The following is a 13,840-nucleotide window of genomic DNA, read 5'->3' on the forward strand; positions in this document are numbered from 1 at the left end:
ACGAAATAGAAAGAATTATTAATCTGTATCTATGGGGTGAGTTCCAAACTGTCCCATGGAGAGAGCAGCTCTAGTTTGTCTGCTTTACACCTTGGCATTTTCTGTAAGATTTTTTTTTTTTTTTTTTTTTTTTTTTGAGACAGAGTCTCACTCTGTTGCCCGGGCTAGAGTGAGTGCCGTGGCATCATCCTAGCTCACAGCAACCTCAAACTCCTGGACTCAAGCAATCCTCCTGCCTCAGCCTCCCAAGTAACTGGGACTACAGGCATGTGCCACCATGTCCACCTAATTTTTCTATATATGTTTTTAGCTGTCCATATAATTTCTTTCTATTTTTAGTAGAGATGGGGTCTCGCTCTTGCTCAGGCTGGTCTCGAACTCCTGAGCTCAAACAATCCACCCGCCTCGGCCTCCCAGAGTGCTAGGATTACAGGCATGAGCCACCGCGCCCAGCCCATTTTCTGTAAGATTTTACTTCAACTTAAAAAATTATTATTTTTTAACCAGTGCAATACACCATACTGCATTGTTACTTCTAGAAAATCTTGGGCTCTCTGGGTTAGAACAAGTGAAAGAGAATAGAGAATAATTATAAGGGTTAACTTCAAAAAGAGAAGCTCCTGGGTAGAATCATCCCCAAGCTCTGGATAATTTTATAGAAGACCTAATCTAAACAAGATGCCTTTTTGTCCTGTGATACACTGCTATGTAAAGAGGGCATGTAGGATTTCCTTTGCTAAATGAGGTCAGAATAGTGCCTTTTAAACAAAGGTAAAATCTTTTGTTTTAATCTAATTTACTTACAATAAACCAGGGAATTAAATTTCTTAGACATTCCACTAATTTGGTTTTATGTGCTCTTTCCCTATGTATGTTCAACGTAACAAATGCCATTGTAACTTTTAGAATTTACAGACTACCTTCAGTAGCTAGTATGGAATTCTTTCCTCTTAACACTTGTAGCCCCTAGCAGCTAACATTTTATGTATTTATCTCCTTTGCATTTGGGAATGACCAGATTTGAAAACTGACAAATGGAAGTGCTTTGCTATTCAAAGAGGAGGAGCCCTTTGGAATTTCTAAGTAATAAGAAAATCTTCTCCAAATGGGATGCCTTGAGATGGCTCTATGACAAGAACACAAAAGTTACATAGATAAATTCATTCTTGCAGTCATATATTTATCCTACGCCATCTGAGCACCAGCTAGATATGAAGCATTTTGCTAGGCTCTGAGGATGAACTGGTGACTTGGTTCCTGCTCTCACGGAGTTTATGGTTTTAGTGGGAAGAGAAATGTTACATAAGTAATTGTAAAACTAAATATATATTTACAAAGTAGGATAAATATTTATAAAGACAAAGCATAGGGTACAATGAGAATGTATCACAATGAGTTTATCCTAATTTGTGGGGATCACAGAGTAATATCTATGATAGTACCACGCACTGAGACATTGAACTATGAAAGATGACCACGCTTGAGTAGAAACATCACAGTTTCATTTTGGGCAATCTAGGTTTGGGACAAGCGAACAGAGAAGCTTAATAAACATCTGGACATATGGAGAAGTCTGGATTGAAGACATAAATGCAGAATCCATAGCCATTATATGATAAGCTAGAAGTGAAAATGAATTTGGAGATAGAGTTAAAAAGGAAAGAGGGCCCTAACTCAGTCTTGAGGAATTCCAGCATCTAAAGGTCAGGGAGAAGAGATAAGTTGGCCAAGAATAGGAGTGGCCTGATGACAAGAGGTGAGGCATATCCACCTGTAAACTACTGTACTTTAATATTTTGGGTCTTTCTCTTACCTGGGAAGAGCTCTAGCAATATATTTTCATGGTCATAAATTTTTAAAAATTTTCAAAAGATATTTTTCTTTTTCTTTTTTTAAAGCAGAGCTCCAAATTGCATAAGCTTCAGGGCCCACATATTTGTCCCTAAGAGGAAGTAGCAAAATCAAGAGTGTGATTGCATAGAATTAGAGCGGTGGTTGGGTGGGGAGGACTCTAAGAAGAGAGGGTTCAACAGCTGTGAATGCATCTGCGAGGCCAAGGATTATGAGAAAAGAAATATATCCATTGGATTTAGGTAGTGGAAGGCCATCCCTAGCAAGAGCCCTGTTGGTCCAGTGATGGGGCACAAACTAGGATCTCCTTGATTGGTAAGTTTAAAAAATTTAACTGTGAGGGGAAAGGGAAAAAGGGTGGTAGCTGGAGAGAGATGAGCTGTGGAGGAAGTTTGTTTTCTCCTTCCTTCCTCTCTGCCTCCCTCCCTCCCTTCCTTCCCAGATGGGGAGATTTGAGAGTGCCCATGGAAGGATTACACTAGACAGAGATGTGTTGAAGACATACGGGAAAAGATAAGATGGGATGAGTTCTCTCCCCTCATCCTAAATCTGCTTTTATTTTTGAAGGACTCAGAGGTGATGGATATCCACAGACTTTGAATAAGCCTCATCAGTGTTTTTATTTCCCTGGCGACAACTCTACACTGATTCATGTTTGTGAAAGCACAAGGGGCCTTGGTCTGATGATGGCACTCACCATACCCAGCGCACTGAGCTCATGTTACTCAACTCCTGTTATGGGGTAAATTATCTACTTTGCAGCTTTCTGAAAATATCCATTAAAAGGCTCAAATCAGTTTCCCTTTGAAACCTTGTATATTTTATAAATTACCTTTCTCCTTAAATATTTGGGGAATGTTGGAGAAATGGAAATTGATTTTTTTTTAGTGAACAAAACAAAAAAAACCCCACAAGTCTGAGAAAGAAAAATAGTACTTGCATTCAGAATATTTAAAAAATTATTTTAATTTGGACTTCTGAGTATCTTTCTAGCTTATGCTCTAATATTAGACATATGTATTGAAAAAAGGAGCAATTTTCTTCCACTGGGAAAACTTGTGGGACCTCCAAATTGAGGATATCAGAAAGACAATCTTAAGTGGCACAAAACAGAAATGAGTATCTGTTGTTCCTGGCACCATGCAACTCTAAACACTTTCCCATGCTTACTGGTTTTGTTTTTTACCTGGATCATCAAACTAAGAATGTATTAAAACACATTGATGTGCTAAAAGTTACCGAGAAAGTGAGATTACTTCCCCTTCCCTTTTCATTAAGGGGCTTCTCATGAGCATTCCACACCACTTAATAAGTTACCCACGAAGGAGGGATCCACAGGGCAGTGTACGTGATAAAAATTTGAAAAACTAGAGCTAGAGATAGAGGCTACCAGTTCCCGCTGGTTGCCAGATTCAGCAAATAAAAGTACAAGCTTCTCAGTTACATTTGAATTTCAGAAAAACAACTAAGAATTTTTTAGTATAAGTATGTCTCAAACATCAGAGGGGATATACTTGCACTAAAAATACTCCTTTTTTTAATTTGAAGTTCACATTTAACAGAACGCCCGGTATTTGATCTGACAACCTCCAGGACAGTCCACTCCCCACACCAGCGGCCAACGGCCGAGCAGAGCAGCCAGTTTAAAACCCGGGCCCTGCAGGCTGGGCCGCGCCCCCTGATTGGCCGAGGCCCCGCCGCTCGCCGGCGTCACGGCAGCCCCGGCAGCCTCGGCCGCGCCGCCGCCGCCGCCGCCGCCGCCGCCCCGGTCGGCGCAAGTGCGGCGCGCTGGGGGAGGGGGCGCGGCGGAGCAAGAGGCTGGCGTCGGGCCGCCGCGGCCGGGTCGGATTAAGTTTCTCGGTCACGCGTGTCTGTGCGCGCTTATCCCGGGGCCCCTTGCCAGGCGGTTACTTCGGACGAGAGGAGAGCGGGCGTGGGCGAGGCGAGGCATCCTGCGGCCCCGGCGCCCCAGTCCTCCGCCCCGCTCACGTGCCTGCCCGGGGCGGCCGCCGCGAGCCGGGTAAGCGCCGCCGGGGCCTGGAAGCCGAAGCGCGCCCCCGCGCAACGCGCGCGCCTCGGCCGGGAAGGCGCCCGGGGCTCGGCGCGCGGGGCTGGCGGCGGGTCGGTGCGCGCGTCGCCACCCGCTCTGCCCGGCGCTGCGGGGAACCCGCTCTGCCCGGCGCTGCGGGGAACCCGCTGCTTCTCTGACTTCATAAGAGGATGGGGTCTGGAAGTTTTCTTTGCTACTTGCGAATCCTCCCTCCGCCTCCCCTGCCTGGATCGATAGTTCCAGTCCTTTCAGCCATTCCCCTTTTGCCCTCGCTTACTCTGAATGGTTTAAAAGTTTTTTCTTTTCCTTGGCCTGGAGGGGCACAGTAACGGTGCCAAGAAGGGGGAGCCTGGGGCCCTGCAGCGCGGGCCGGGCCCTCGGGGCGCGAGAGCCTGTTGCTCTCAGCTGCTGTGGCCGCGCCCGGGCCGGACGCCCCCTCCGCCGCTACGCCGCGCGGGCCGCGCCGGGTGGGGACGGGGGTGGGGAGAAATGCTCCCCGCCTTGCGTCTGTCCCTCGGCGGCGGGGAGCCCCGAGGCGAGCCGCTAGTTGGTACCCGGCCCTCCCCCCGCCCCTGGCGCCCGGGCCCTGTCTACTGCTGGTCACGGTGGCAGGAGCATTTTGCTCTCTTCTCCCCTTTAATCCGCGCCCCCTCAACCCCCGCGCCGACGGGCGCCTTTGTCTGCGATTTCGCAGCCCCAGGATGCCGGATGTTTCCAGGGCAGCGATGTTTGGGAGACGCTTCGTGTCTTGGGGAGATGTGCGTGTGTCTGGGGTGGTGATGGTGTACGTTTTTGTTGCATTCTTTGCAGAGGCTCAAAGGCCAGGCTATTCTTCCCTGCGATCACATGGAAATTCAAGTTGAGGCTGCGGGGGCGGAGAAGTGGCCGGGCGAGGGCTGGAGGTGGCGGCCTACGCAGTGCAGGGGCTCAGTGGAGGCAGAGGGGCTTGCCCATCCCTCTCTGCCGGCGGGGCTGCCGCGGTTGCTCTCCCGGGGAAGGCCGGGCAATGGGCGCTGCGTGCCTTTGTGCGGGGGTGGGGTGGATGCTAGTGGAGACTAGTGTTTTCTTGGTATCATCAGATAAGAGGACAATGAATTCGCCGGCCTAAAAGGAAAGCCTCTCCATGTTCCTTTGATGTCAAGAGGGGAAGAATCTAAGTGACCAGATCCGTGTCTCATCCTGCGTTGGTGGACATCTGTGGTGTAAACATCCCCTTTGTGTTTTTGTAGAAATTCCTCATTTAGGTTACGTTTTATAGAATAAATAACCCAGCCAACCAGGAGATTACTCTTTGGGGTTTGGGAGTTCTTATATGTTAAATTGGGTTATGGATGGTTACAATAAACTTGTAAGGCTAGGATCATCTAAAATTTTTAAATGTATGCTTTAGTGCCTGATAGAATTTTGGTTAACAAGTGTGCTTAAAAACTTAACAAAACTTGAAGTTCCTTTGCTTCAACTTCTCATACAATACAAGGCTGTGGATGGATGCACCTGTGCCCTTGTGTGTCACTTAGGCAAAGCTAGTTTTGGATGCTCCTTGACTCATCTCCACTCCTCTTCCCTACCTCATTTGCTAAAACAAATAAAAAAAAGTGCTGTAGGTTAGTCTCAACAGATTGCCAACAAAGCATGCCTGTACCGTATTTCTTACATACATTCCTTTTCTTTCCTTGGATCCTATCTGGATTTCTTCTTTACATTTCCCTTCTCTTGTTTCTGGTTTTCTTTTCCCCTTTACCACTCTCCTCCTTTTTACTCCTGAGCCTGATGGTTGTGGCTTGGGAAAGGAGGGATGTTCAGTCAGTTTTTAGTGTGCTCCAACTTACCACCTAGACACTTCCCTGCTTGGCCCTTAAAGATGTCTTTTCCTTTCAGTTGCTTTTTAAATGCGCATAACCATGAGGGAATAGAGCCTTACTGTATCTCTTGGAGATAGTAAAGTTGGAGGTGTTCAGAGAGATTCTTGTAAATCCTTGAAATGTAATTTCACGTCTGTTCAGGCCTCGTTGGGCACTTTTGAGTTTTAACTGTTGGGGTGGAGAGACTGCTTAACAAATGAGGAAGAAATGGACCCATTGTCTAGAATTAAGAGTAAGGAATTTAGAAGGTGGAAGGGAGCAATCAATTGCCTGGAAGATAACTGCCCTGCCTTAGAGGCAGATTATTTTCTCCAGAGTGCATCCTGAGTCTGACAATGTAGATTTGTCTCTCTCAGGTGGAGTTGCAGGTTGACCCCATTTTGTATACTTATAATATACACAAAGCACTCTGTGAATTTCATAAAATATTTTGAGGCAAACTTGATGTATTGGATTGGAAATGCTGCCAGTATGCTAGAGCAAATAACACACCTGCCAGAGAAAGATCCTACACTTCAAAGTAAGGAATCAGATAACTTATTTCCTAGTGAATTCAGGACTGCTTGATGGTACATGTGAGTGATGATATAGTTCCCAAATAGTTACATGTACTTTTACAAATAGACATTTGGCCTAAAGTAGGATTTCATTTGATATTGTTAGACACATTATCAACCCCATTTTTATAACAAGAAAGGTTTTATCTTATTGTAAATTAGTGTCATACATAGGAGAGCATTCATATAGAGTTAGGAAATGATGTTTAGTATGGTTAAAATTGATAGATTGTGATTGAATAATTTTAGTGGGGTTCCATGTGGGGGAATAGACTAAGGAGATAAACTGCATTTAGATAAAGGAAACCAATGTTAAGGAATCTATTGCCTTCCTGTGAAATAGTTCCAAGAGAAGATCTGAGGTAGTTATTCATTTAGTAGGTAGTGATAGATGGATTAGGAGGATGTCATATTGGGTTAGGCACTGGGGAGAGCACAAAATAAATATGAGATACTGCTCCAGAAGCTTACTGTCTTAGTTGCAAAAACACACACACAACAGAAAGAAAGGTTTTACACATAATAAAAGGTATAGGATTCTAAGAAAGTAGATAAGTGTAGCATTGCTTGCTGGCCTCATTGAGGTTAATACACAAGAAATGGGAGGGGTTTTGTCATTTAGAGAAGAGGAAGGGAATGAAGGATTTTTTTGGTATGAAGTACAGCTTTAAGTGAGTGGTTTTGCCTTGAAAATTGGCATTGTGTAGGGAAGAGGCTGGGATGTGGTGGGCAGAGGGAACTGGAGAAGATATTCAATTTGCATCTTTCTAGAGTAGAATAGAGGGTTTGCGCCCAGGGGAAAATTTGGATGGGGAAGAGCAAGTGATGGAGGCCAATGAGTTATAAGCTGAGTTTTGAATTTTATCCTCTTGAAGTTTCCACTTTACAATAACATGTTTCTCATTTCCATCTGAGACCTCACCAGAAAAACCTTTAATGTTTGTATCTCTATGAACCGTCTCTTCAAGGTAATCTAGGCTTTTTCTAATATGCACCCCTAAAGTCTTCCAGCTTCTACCCATTACCCAGTTCCAAAGCCACTTCTACATTTTTAGGTATTTGTTACAGCAGCACTTCATTTCTAAAATATGTATTAGTTTGCTAGCGCTGCCCTAACAAAATACCAAAGAGTGAGTGGCTGAAACAATAGTTCTGGAGGCTGGAAGTCTAAAATTAAGATGTCCGTGAGTGGGATTGGTTTCTACTGAGGCCACTCTCCTCTGCTTGCAGATGGCTGAGTTCTCCCCATTTCTTTACATCTTCTCTCTGTGTCTGTCTGTGGCCTAATCTCTTCTTATGAGGGCACCAGTCATATTGAATTAGGACCTGCCCCAGTGACCTCATTTAACTGTAATCTCCAAATACAGTCATATTGTGAGGTACGGAGAATTAGGGCTTCATGTGAATTTTAGGGGGACACAATTCAGCCCTTAACAAAAGTCAGACAGTTCTTAAAGAGACCTGGACTGTAAACTGCTGAAACCCTGAGGAATGGGCTTGTCCAGGGTAAGGGAGGGAAGTCATGTAGGAGGCTATTGTGGTAGTGTAAGCATTATTGTGGTAATTTGATGTTTGAGAAGAAAGAGCAACTGCTATTTGAGGAGAAAGGTATTTTATCTTTGGCCTGAGGCCACTTGTTTTCTTTCTCTGAGTATTCACTGGGAAAATGTGCCTCTAGTGGCCCTTCCTTTTTGTGGGCAGTTTTCTTTTTAAGTGTTTCAAAAAAGCATTCACTTTTGTAAAATATTTCTTGTAATATCTCTTAAAAAAACAGTAAATACTTAAATTTAGCAAAGATGGAACATTAGTGTTGTAAATATCTGATGATGGTTTTTGAGTCTGATTAAAATAAAATTTATTCTTAAGTTACATTGATCTAAAACTATATGTCCTATGTATGTTTTTGTAGGCTAATATTTGGCATAATCTTTTTTTTTCCAGAAATTTCTTCCCTTTTTGGAAAAATATGATAGATAAGGGCATTTATATAATATATGATAAAATAACAAAAACTTTTTCTTGGGTGTTGCAATTATATTTGTTAAGTTAGGGAAATGTTAAAGCCATTTTTCTAAATCTGGCCAGCTGAGTTAAAAAAAAAAAAACAAAACGTAAAATGAGGCAAATTCTTGCTTTTTTTCTTACTGCCTACCTGCAGTGGTTAAATTTGTTTGGTTTAGGAAATTCTTATCTTTATCCTCCTTTTAGTTATATCTAGATCTTCGAAAGCAGCATTCATTGTTTTTTGTTTTATTTTTTTTTTTTGAGACAGAGTCTCACTCTGTTTCCCGGGCTAGAGTGAGCATTTATTGTTATTTGGTTTGCTTGTAAACCACTCTACCACCATACCTAAGGTGCTATAAATAAATGCATGAGGGGAAAGTGAAAAAGGAAGCTCTTGTAAAAAAGAAAAAAAAAAAACAAACCCAAAACCCAAACAGTAACATTAGCTACAAAAAAAACAAAAACAAAAAACAAAACCACACACACAAAAAAACCCTTAAGAAAAAAACCTATTTAGGTTGAATTAACACTTTAATGTTGGTAGTTTGAGTAAGTTATGGGATACTTTACCACAGTAAATGTAGCATACCATTGCTTACATTTTAAAGCTATATTGATAGTAAAATAAATAAGGTAATTATTTATTCTTATAACTTTTTAATGATAAAAACAGCACATTTTAAAAAATATGGAAGATATAGACAAGTGCAGAGAAAACAAAAAACTTGCCTGCAGTTCTATTACCTAGATACTACCCACCCCCCCCCAAAAAAAAACCTCACATGTTTTGGAAATGAGGATGCTTAAATTATTTTGATATTAACAGATGGGTAAGTAGAGCTGTTGATCAGTTGATTTCACTGATTGCACTCTTTCTCAGTGACAATAATCTGACCTGAAATTATTAAACATTCATATATTTTGAATTAACACTAATAGCATTTGCTTGAACCAACGTCTCTACTCTTTTGAGGAGGTATAATACAGTTAACCATCACATGGCACACAGGACACTAGTGGAAATGCATTTTTAAAAATCTTGATCTCTATTTAAATTTAAATGTTAAATAGCTGTATTGTTAATTTCAGAGTAAGTTTATATTATGTAATCAGATGGACCCTAGGATGCCTTGCTTCAGGGAATTGGCTGTAGAAGATGGTCATGGGAATCCATTCTGTATTTGTGAGACATCACTAACCTAACAAAACCATGATGATAAATCATGAAGATCATTCTGCAATTTAAAGAATCCTCTGTGTTATATATAAGATATGCCCAGCTTCTCTTATACGTTGCTAGGTCTGTTTTAGTCCATTTGGGATGTGGTAACAATATACCATAGACTGGGTGGCTCATAAACAAAAATTTATTTCTCACAGTTCTGGAAACTACAAAGTCCAAGTTAAGGTGCCAGCAGATTCCATATCTGGTGAGGGCCCACTTTCTTGTAGGTGACACCTTGTTTTATCTTCACATGGTAGAAAGGGCAAGGCTGCTCTCTGGGGCCTGGTTTATGAGGGCACTAATTCCATTCATAAGGGCAGAGCTTCCCAAAGACTCTACTTCCTAATACCATAACTGTGGAGGTTAGGATTTCAACATATGGATTTTGGGGGAACACAAGCATTTAGACCATAGTAACCCCCTTAATAGGTCCTGCTTTGTCCAAGGCATTACTAGGTAAAATTCATAAAGCTTAGGTATTTTCCCACCCTCCCTGTCCCTCCCTCCTAAAATGTCCCAAGGGTATTTCCTTTCAATAAGTCAGGTGTGAAGTCCACCTCTGGACAACATTGATTTCCTACTTTAGGACTGTAGGGGCCTCAATTATAAGATTCAGTGGAGTGTTGCCTGACCCTTCCCCCCCCACCTCCCACCACATTCACAGTTTTTCTGGGAGCAGTAAATATATTTATCCTATGCTATTTTAGGAAAGTGTAGCATTGGAATGCCTCTTTATTCTTTTATAATCTAATGAATATATATTGGATCAGGCTAAGTCACAAAGTATTTTTAGACCTGTTTTGTGGCTGAAATAGGAAAACAAAAGAAGAAACAGCTCCTGGGCTTGGAGTATTATGCTCTAGCCAGCTCCATTAAAATGTTCAGTGAACATCTGGCAGATGCTAAACTCAGGACATTCAGCCTCTACCTTTTTCTCAAGGAGGGGAAAGAGACTGCTTAACTATTGTATTGTGGTATAATTGATAATTGACTTACAATAAACTGGACATATTGAAAATGTACAACTTGTTAAATTTTGGCCCATGTGAAACTATCCCTGCAGTCAGGATGGTGGACGTATCCATCATCCCCAAACTTTTCCTCATGTGCCTCTGTAATCCTTTCCTGCTTCCCTTACCTCCACTGTCTCATCTTCCAGTAACCACTGATCTGCTTTCTGTCACTATAGATTAGTTTGTATTCTCTAGAGCTTTAAATAAATGGAATCACACAGTATGGTCTCTTTTTGTCTGACTTCTTTTACTGTATAGTTATTTTGGGCTTCATCCATGTTGCCCATATTCACAGTTTAGTACTGTTTGTTGTTGAGTACTAGTCATTGTGTATATATACCATTAAGGAATTTTAAAATAGTTTAGAACTCACCTGCTCATTGTCCATTGTCTTATAGTGTATTCATTCTTTGTTTTGTGGGGAAGGAAAAACTTTGCTCTCTTAGGTTCTATAGCTGAGCCTGTGAATTGAACTGACAAAAGATTAACAGGAGAAAAAGGCTTCTGTCTTCTGCTTCTCATTTGCCTTCAGCTCAAAATAACCCTTATGCCAAAGTGGCATATTTTGGAATGGCATATCCTGATCCCCTTCAGATTCAACTGTGTATGTCAGACTTTTGTATTTGCTAGTGTTTCTCAGTCTTCTTAAATTCCTACTCCTTTTGGATAAACATAGAATTTAAATGCCCTTATTTAGATGTTATATGAAATTTTAAAATATGTAAATCGATAGTTTAAGAAACACTACTAGTAATTGTAAAATGAAGAAATTTAAAAATATTGTATCTTTAAAGATATCAGGTGATTAAGTAAAAAAAAAAAAAATCAAGTGATTATTAAGGCTTTCCAGAAACTTTTGTATCCAATCTTATGAAGAGTCTAAGCACAGCAGGGTCAGTTTCAGTATTGAACTCTCAATGCTCTAGTTTCAGACTGCTTGCCAAATACTCATTATACACTTGTATATTTTTAGTAGTACTTATTTTTGATGGCTTTACCTGTCACTCCTTGTGACAAATTTATATGATAATCATATAGTGAATTAGATAACAAAGGAATAATTTGGTACCTGAATTATTCAGGTGATTGCCATTCTGTATATGTTACAACTGACATCATCAAACATATGTTCTAGATCAGCCATGTCCAATAGAAATATAATATGAGCCACATATGTAATTTTACATTGTCTAGTAGCCATAGTAAAGAAAAAAGCAGGGGTAGGTGAAATTAATTTTAATAATGTATTTTATTTAACCCAATTTCTTCAAAATATTTCAACATGTAATCAATATAAAAATTATTGAGATATTTTGCTTTCTTATAACAGAAGTCTTTGAAATCTGCTTTGTCTTTTGCAATTACAGCATATCATGTTTAGAACTAGCCACATTTCAAGTGCTCATTAGATATGTGTGGCTTGTGGCTACCATATTAGTTAACACAGCTCTGTCTCATATAGCTAATCTCTAAGGTCAGATAAATCAAGAAAAGAGATATTTTCATTCTATTGTGAAAACATAATATGCTGGTAAGACCCATTCAGCTATTTTTGGGTCATTTGTAATGTTTATATGTTTGTCTCTACTTTCTGGTCACTTAAATGAAATTAAGTGGCAAACAAACAAAAAATAAAACAACATTATTTGAAGCAAATATGCTCTTTGGATTATTATAAAAGTTGGTTTATGATCTTCATATTAACATTTAGTCCTTTGAGTACCATTGTAAAATACAGTTAATGAATGTAGCTAAATAGTAGATGAGTTAATTAAGAAGCAAATAGTCATGTTTATTGGGAGAATAAGACCTTTTAAAATGTTTTCAGAGACAAAATACCAGTTATCAAGATGGCCCTAATGTATCTCACAGAATTACATATGGTAATTAAATAGTGTAGCTTGTTACTTTATCTGCGAATTACTATTAAAAAGTAGGGGATTGAATTGGTCCGTGCTTATTTATCTTATATGGCTAAAGTTCATGTTCAGATAGGTTCATAATAATTTGGATTTCTTTATGCAGTTTTCCCTTATCTGAACTACTTGGAATCTTGCCAGCAAGATGTAAATTGTCTCTCTGGCTAACTCTCCTTAGTGTATTCTCAGCGATGTAAGCTACCAGTGACTGACAAGCTTATCAGTGGATTTAGACAGTGACATCTCTTTGCTGTCAGAGGAATACAGGTTTTCTCTAACAATTCTTTAATATGGATTATGAAAAACACTGCTTTTATTATTGTGGACAAATTTTATTTTCTTCTTGGGTGCACACATGTTCAGTTAACAGAAGATTGGAAGGTAAATTTGTTTTGGTTTAGAATGGAGGTAAATAAGAGGATCATGTCAGAGTTTATATTTTTTAGATATATTCCCTTCCATATATGTAGACTTTATTTCATTTTGGAGCTTGTAGGAATGCTATTGATTCTACTAGGATTTTCAATTTATCTCACAGATGATTAGTTGATATTTATTTAAAGTATTTTTGATCTTCCCCTATATTTAATTTGACCTTATTAAGATTATTTTCCATAAGTAATTTTTTTCACATTGATATAGGAATCAAAGTCTTACTTAGTATTAGCTAAATAGTAACACTATACCTTGCCTCACATATTGGCCATAGTTGGTGCATTATGAATATGGTACTTGTTTAGAGTGATCAGGCATGAGTGGTCTTTAGTTCTGAAAGATTTTTACCACTAAAATAATTCTTGTTTTCAAATGTTTATGTTCCCTACGTTTCCAACCTCAGTTCTCTTATTAATCTATACCTTCTTCCTGATGGATCTCCATTATCTTCAACAATTTAGAGACAGTGATTCCCTACTTTTATATCTTATATGTTCAGGTTCTTCTTAGATCGACATTCTTTCAGCAAATATTTATTGAGTGCCTACTCTGGGCCACCCACTATTTTTGGTGCTGGGGATATAGCACTGAGAGAAAAAGGAAGCAACAACTACAACACAAATTCCTACCTTCATGAAATTAAAATTCTACTATTTCCTATTTTCTAGAGGCATATCAAACTCACTGTGTCTAAAAGGAGTACATTTCTACCCCTTCCTCTAAAAACTCATCATATTTCTTTTTCTGCCATTCTTTCAGGAATGATGTCCTGACATTTCCAGTTTCCCAGATTAAAAACTTTGGGAGAATCAACTTGTATTGCTGTCATTCACTCATTCCTCCTGCCCCCAACAGTCATCTAGTGGTCACTGAGTCCTTTTGATTCCCTCTAATGAATGAGTCTGTATCCCTTCTCTTTTTTCT

At 40.1% G+C, this 13,840-nt stretch overlaps 1 protein-coding gene across 2 annotated transcripts in view; it reads left to right on the forward strand.

Moving 5' to 3' along the window:
* Nucleotides 1-3,653: 3,653 nt before the first annotated feature.
* Nucleotides 3,654-13,840, forward strand: part of MPDZ (multiple PDZ domain crumbs cell polarity complex component) — a 163,831-nt gene continuing 153,644 nt past the window's right edge. For both annotated transcript variants that reach the window (XM_045563965.1, XM_045563964.1), the window contains exon 1: nucleotides 3,654-3,871. The gene's annotated coding sequence lies outside the window, so the exon portion shown is untranslated. The remainder of the gene's footprint in view (nucleotides 3,872-13,840) is intronic.

The sequence above is a fragment of the Lemur catta genome, chromosome 10 (assembly GCF_020740605.2).
Source record: "Lemur catta isolate mLemCat1 chromosome 10, mLemCat1.pri, whole genome shotgun sequence".
NCBI classification, from domain to species: Eukaryota; Metazoa; Chordata; class Mammalia; order Primates; family Lemuridae; genus Lemur; species Lemur catta.